Source organism: Pseudomyrmex gracilis, unplaced genomic scaffold (genome assembly GCF_002006095.1).
Source record: "Pseudomyrmex gracilis isolate BER0280 unplaced genomic scaffold, ASM200609v1 scaffold_452, whole genome shotgun sequence".
Lineage (NCBI taxonomy): Eukaryota > Metazoa > Arthropoda > Insecta > Hymenoptera > Formicidae > Pseudomyrmex > Pseudomyrmex gracilis.
This window is the reverse complement of record NW_018021036.1, coordinates 77,619-84,982: the sequence shown is the minus strand read 5'-3', so window position 1 is coordinate 84,982 and position 7,364 is coordinate 77,619.

Genomic DNA, 7,364 nt, shown 5'->3' with positions numbered 1-7,364 from the left:
CTGTCTCTTTCGATATTCATTCCAAGGAATTTCTTTGGTTCTCCTAAATCTTTCATGTCGAATCTTTTTCTCAAATTGCTTTGTAATTTTTGCGTTTCTTCTGGGTTATCTGAAAAAATAAGCAAGTCATCTACATAAATTGTCACGATTAGTCGGTTACCGCCTTTTTCTTTTATGTAGACGCATGGATCTGCTTTTGTTTTTCGTAGTTGGTGTTCCTTTAGTACTGTATCTATAGTTTTGTTCCAAGCTCTTCCGCTTTGTTTTAACCCATATATTGCCTTCTTTAGTTTCCATACTTTATTTTTATCGTGATGATCAGAAAACTCTTTAGGCGGTTTTACGTATACTTCCTCCTCCAGTTTGCTATTAAGATATGCTGTTGTTACGTCCATGTGTGAAATATCCAAATTTTCTTGTACTGCTAGTGATAACAGATATCTAATGGTGCTGTACTTCACTACTGGCGAATATGTTTCATTATGGTCTATGCCTTCTGTTTGTGCACAACCTCTGGCCACAAGTCTTGCTTTGTAGGTTTGTTTTCCTCCTTTCTCGGGTTTTCTCTTAAATACCCATTTAGCCGTCAACACTTTTGCGTTTGCTGGTTTTTCAACATATTCCCAAGTATCATTTTTTACCAGTGATTTGTATTCTTTTTTCATCGCTTCCCACTATTCGTTTTTGTCTGGACTCTTCAACGCTTGCTCTACCGTTTGCGGATCGATATTTGTGTCCTCTACTGTATAATAGCTAATGAACCCGTCTCTATTTACTGGTTTAGATTTCCTCTCTGAACGTCGTACATGCATTTGTTGCTCGACTTCCTTCTGAATATGATCAGGTAAACTTTGTGTTTGTACGTCAGTTGCTTCTGAAAATATGTCTTCTTCTTCGCTATCTTCGCTCTCATCCTTGTTTTTATCCTCGCTGTCTTTTTTTAAATCATCCTGTGTTTCATCTATAGAGATGCTGTTTGTATCCTCATCTGTTATACAGTTGAAATATGAAGCTTGTTTTTCACGATTTTTGTTGCACTTATTTTTATCTTCTAGAAAAATAACATTTCTACTAATTGTTACCTTGTTTGTCTCTGTGTTTATTAGTCTGTATCCCTTGGTGTTCTCTGCGTATCCTATGAAGATTAGTTTCTCGGCCTTCGGATCCCACTTTCCGCGCTTCTGGGTTGGTATGTGTACCATCGCTTCGCATCCGAATATGCGCAGATGTTTTAAATTTGGCATGTATCCTTTCCATATTTCTTCAGGAGTTCTTTCTTTGAGTGCTTTTGTTGGTGATCGGTTTAGTAGATACGTCGCTGTATTAGTAGCTTCCGCCCAGTACTTCTTATGCAAGTTTGCATCAATCAGCATCGTACGGGCCTTCTCCACAATACTCCTGTTTGCTCGTTCAGCTACTCCATTTTGCTCAGGAGTGTACGGAGTGGTAGTCTGATGTACAATGCCGCATTTCTCTAAATAATTTTTAAAATTCGCATTTACATATTCTTTACCATTATCGGTTCGCAAAACTTTTATTCTACGATTCGTTTGATTTTCTACCAAATTTTTGAATTTAGTAAACATAGCAAGTACCTGAGTTTTTTCTTTAATAAAATACACAAATTTTTTTCTACTACAATCATCTATAAAGGTTAGAAAATATCTTGCTCCACCTATAGAATTAATTGACATAGGTCCGCATAAATCTGAATGCACTAAATCTAACAGACCCGAAGATCGATTACAAGTATTATCGAACGGTAAACGAAAACTTTTACCTCGTATACAAGTTTCGCAATTTGCTCGGCTTACGTTACATTTCGGTATACCGCACGCAGGGTTATTTTCTAATAGTCTCATGCTTCTCCGATTNAGATGACCAAGTCTGCGATGCCACAATTGCTCGTTGTCCTGTTGTGTAATCCACGCCACGTCGTCCGGTTGTTGCATCTTGTAAACGCCTCCTTGAAGTGTTGCGGTAGCTGCCACCTTTCCACTGATATCGCGTATGAAACAACCGTTTTTATCAAACGTTAGGGTAAATCCCTTTTCAGCAATTTTGCTCACTGACAATAGGTTTGTCGCAAGCTTTGGCACGTATAACACTTCTTCAATATTCACTGTTTTCCGCTGTCCTTGAATCGTCAGATTTAATTTTGCTTTTCCCTTGGAGATAGCATTGAGTCTTCCGTTATTGGCTGTTATTACTGTAGATTCAGTTGCTTGTTTTTCCTCCAACCAATCTTGCCTGGCCGTCATGTGTGTAGACGCACACGAATCCAAATACCATGTTTTGTTACTAGATTCTGTTTCACTTGCTACGAAAGCAACGTTTGATTCGTTTGTTTTTCTCTTCTCTTGCTTATCTCTNTAACGACAATTCGCAGCGAAATGTCCTTGTTTACGACACACGTAACATCTACCGGTCTTCCTTGTGCCCTTCATCTGTTTCGTGTTTGTTTTCGTTAAGAAGGCGGCTTCTGCTGAGTCATGCGTTTTTGTTTCACTTATTTTGACCTCTTGAAGTAATTTCACCTTCACCGCATCGGCCGTTATGGCCGTTCCAGAGCCTTCCAAGCCCATTATCATTGGCGCGTATTGTTTCGGTAATCCCGATAACATTAACGCGGCCACCATTTCATCTTTCACCTCAAAATTTAGTTCCTTTAAGTGGTGCGCGGTGTTCATTATATTTATTACGTATTTTTCAACTGATTCACATTCTTCAAGACGGATCGATGTCAATTGTCTTAACAATCCAACCTTTCTAGTTAACCCGGAATCTTCAAACGTGTTTTTCAGCTTGTTCCACATTTNCAATGGCGTATTGACTTCCTGGATGTAACCATAGTTTTGCTTTTCTAGAGCCAGAATAATCTTTGCGCGTGCTTTAGACATTTTCTTCGCGTCTCGCACGTACTCTACTTCTCCTTCCACGCAACCCCACAGATCTTCACTTTGCAAGTATGCTTGCATGGCAAATTTCCACGTCGCGTAGTTCTCACGACCTTTCAGCTTCTCTAATTGATTTAGATTACTCGCTGCTTCCATTTTTCTTTCGGCTCGTGTATCACTGACAGAGTAAAGAAAAAAAACGTACACTGTCTTCTCACACACAGTTGTAACGACGTTCTTCAACACTTGTCTTGAATCCTTTTTTTCTTTTATTTTAATTCTCACGTAGACTGGGCCCATAACCTGATGGAAAACAAAAGGATGTGGTATGCGGGTTGCGGCAGGGTAGTCACTCGTAGACGTACTTTACTGCTATATGGTTCGTGCGGAAGTGAGGCACGAACTCGACTTTTAATATACCACAGCTTTGTATCATGTACAATGTAACTCATGTAGATAGATAACTCTTAACCTACAATAGGATCATGCGCAGTGGATTTGGCTTTGCTTCACTCGCTTTCTCCAACACTTTTAACAACATATTGTATATATTTAGTAATGACAAATCACATGGATATAAATATAATGGTGAATATTCAATAAAGTGTTTTCCTATAAGATAAACATTGCCTTTTATTGTTTTAATAATATTATGTATTTGTATTATTTTTGTATTACCTTTCAGACTACAATAACTATTCGACATACTGTATTGATTGACAGTAAATATTAAAATGGCAAATAATATTTTATATTGTTTATGCCCTTTACAGAAATTAAAATTTAATAAAGATCCATCTGTATGTTCCATGTCAACAAAATATTTACTTTTGTTCAAATTTTCAAAGTTGCGTTCATTTACCTCTAATAAAAAAGTATTATTTTCTTGTAATCGACGATAGGGGGAGTTCCCCTAGCGGCGGACGGCACTTAATACCGGACACTGGCGATATTTCTCAAATATAAGAATCAGTGACGATCGACAATCGCGGAGGAGTTAGCAGCAAAAAAACAAAAGACGAGGAGATCGCGAGATGTTTCAGTCGCGTATGAACAGACAAGTTACTTGGTTGATGGTTTTGCTGGCCGCGAGAAACGTTGCATCGCGTAAAGTTAGAAGTGTTGTGTATAGCAAATTATAGCAGTTAGAAGTGCGTAAATTGCGTAATTATACACTTTGGTAAGTACTCTTTTAAGTACTCTTTGGTTTTTTGTATTTAATAGACTTTCTACAAAACTGCTTTTTTAAAAAAAGCTTATTGTCCCCTAGTTTCGAATAGAACTTTGTTCCTTATTGCCGGACAGTAAGAATCTAAACTTTATGTCAATGTTTGCAATAATATTTGATTTTAGCGTTTACCTAACAACGATGGACAAGAAACAAGACATCGAAAATAGAAAAAAATGTTCCTGGGACCCAGAGACTTTAAAAATTGCTCTCAACAAAATTATGAGCAACAAAATTAGTCTAAGAGGAGCGTCTCAGAGATATGGAATTCCAAAAAGCACTTTATTTGATAGAGTAAAGTCTTTAAAACGAGGACAAGAAGTCACACTACAACCTAAACTAGGCCGATTTACTAAAACTTTTACTTCATAATATGAAGATCTATTGGTGCATCACGTAAAAAACTTAGCTAAGCGTTGTTTGCCATTAACAAAAAAAGAATTTTTAAAGTTAGCGTATGATTTTGCAGCACAATTAAAGCTTCCCCATCGATTTAACATGGTAAAAGGAACAGCTGGAAAACATTTCTATTATGATTTTTTAGCTCGACATTCTGACATATCTTTAAGAAAGACTGAATCCACAAGTTTGATGCGAGCTGTAGGCTTTAATATGCCACAAGTGCAGCAATTTTTCACCAATCTTGAAGAGCTTATGGAAGCATACAATTTCTCTCCTTCTAATATCTACAATTGCGATGAAACTGGGATCAGTTGTGTTCATAAACATCAGAAAGTTTTGTCTACGAAATCAGCACGTCAAGTAGGGAAGCTTACCTCAGCCGAGAGAGGTACAAATATAATTATTTTATTTTGTATGAGTGCTAATGAACACTTCATACCACCATTCTTCGTTTTTCCACGACAAAAAATGAACGACCGGCTAATGTTAAATGCTCCTGTAAATAGTAAAGGTGTTGCTCAACCAAAGGGTTGGATGAACAGTGACTTTTTCTTCCAGTGGTTGCAACATTTTAAAAAGTTTGTCCGTCCGTCGCAAGAATCTCCTGTGCTCCTTATTCTTGATGGACACAGCAGCCACAAAACATTGGATGTCATAAATTTTTCCATAAATAACAATATTCATTTAATCAGTCTACCACCGCATACAACTCACAAATTGCAANCACTAGACAGAACATTCATGAAGCCGTTTAAAAATGCTTTTCATGAGCGATGTGATGTCTGGATGAGATCAAACGCAGGAGCACGCATCACAGACTACGATATCACAGGTCTTGTTCGTGACGCTTTTGTTAAAGTTGCCCCATTGGATATAGCTGTGTCCGGATTTAAATGCACAGGGATTTATCCTTTAGATAAAAACATTTTTACAGATCTTGATTATTTACCCTCTCAGATGACGGACATTCCATCAAAAGAAATTGAAAAAAATTTCACCGATTCAACGATCCAGAGTTCTTTAGCACTTCATGATGCAAGAACTGATGTTGCGATTAGTGAGACAGATCAAGAGATAATAAACGCGCAGCCGTTCACTACTTCTGCTGCGGATGTTTATCAAACTATCCTTGAATTATACCCTTTACCAGATGCTGCAAGAAAGAGATCCGAATCCAGAAAAAGGAAAGCAGAAAAAAGCAAAATTCTTACTTCGTCTCTCTACAAATCATATGTTGAAGAGAAAGAAAATAAAACAAAATCTAAAAAAGAGAAAAAAAACTTACAAGTGGAAAAGAAAAAAACAAATAAAGAAGCGGAGAAAAGTAAGAAAAACAGAACACTGACATTAAGAAGCAGCAACAATGAAACCATCTGTGTGGTTTGTCTAGAAAGCACGAATGAAGACTGGATTCAATGTTTTATGTGTCAGAAATGGGCTCATGAAGCTTGTGCTGATGTTCCTAAGTGTTCAAATAATTATATATGTGACCGTTGCAAACTCTTTTGAGACTGTATCGCGTTATATTACGTTTTTACATTATGTCCGGCATTAGGTGCCACTTTCTGTTTTATGCGTAAGATATATCAAAGAACAATGTTCATTTAAGTAAAGCGTAATAATAATGTTGATTATTTTGTTCTTTTATTTTGATTTTAGCTGATATAAACTTGTTATAAACGCAGCAAACCAAAGTATATCTATTCTTTTTTCATATTTATTTAAAGAAAATCTTAAGCGTCCGCCACTAAGGAAACTCCCCCTATATTTGTTGTAATGGATTAGCAGAAGATCTTACAAGTTTTTTTAAACGACCGAGATAATTTTCAAATGGAAATGCTGAATATTCATCCAGAAGACCATAAATTTCTACATTATCACATATATGTCCTAAAAGATGAACATTAAAAACGGCAAATTCTGGACCATATAATGTATTTTTACTATGTTTAATAAAGGTTAGCAGACAATTTTGTGCAAATAACATTCCAAAAGTATTTATATGTTTTTGTGATATTAATATACTAATTGCAACATGTAATAATAAAAAATTCTCATAAACAGCTCTTTTAATGACATCTTTGAAGACTATAGGACCAACATAAATTATAAACGTTCTAAATTCAGTTGGTTTCCGAAATGCTAACTCACTTAATGATCGAGTTTTTCTATTGAATTCTAATGGAATATATTGTTGTAAATTAACTAGATGTTGGGAAATAATTTGAACTCAGCAGATAATCTAACATTTAATGGACCAATCCATGTATTTAATAAGTTTTTCATTACTCCTAAACAAATATTGTGCATGTAATCTGTAGGAAAGCATTTAATTAAATCTATAGGCAAATCTAAAACCGGAGATAGATCATTATGGTGATTATCGTCTGTTTGGTTTCTAAAAGATTCATTCGTGCGTTTTTGAGCTGTTTCTCTCATAAAAACAATTTTGTTTTTGAAGCGTTCTTCATGTTCAACACATTTATCGCATGACGAATAACCTGAATGAATAAGAATTATCTCAGGCTCTGTAATCTTTTCAAGATAAATGAATGTAAATTGTCCATGAAGAGCCGTTCGCAGGATGTTGTGCGGAAAATATGCCTGTGTATAAATATACACATGTTCACACATATGAATAAACGTACTCACATTTTTCATGTGAGTTTTTTAATTGAAATTTCAATTCTTTAAATTCATATAGGATGCTGGTTTTGTATCTCGTATATGGGTCAATCTTTTACAAACCGTACAAAATTGAACAAAAAATGACCGACCCATTTTTGATTTAGCTGAAACTTTTTTTTACGGGTTCTATATCGAAAAAAAAGAGACAC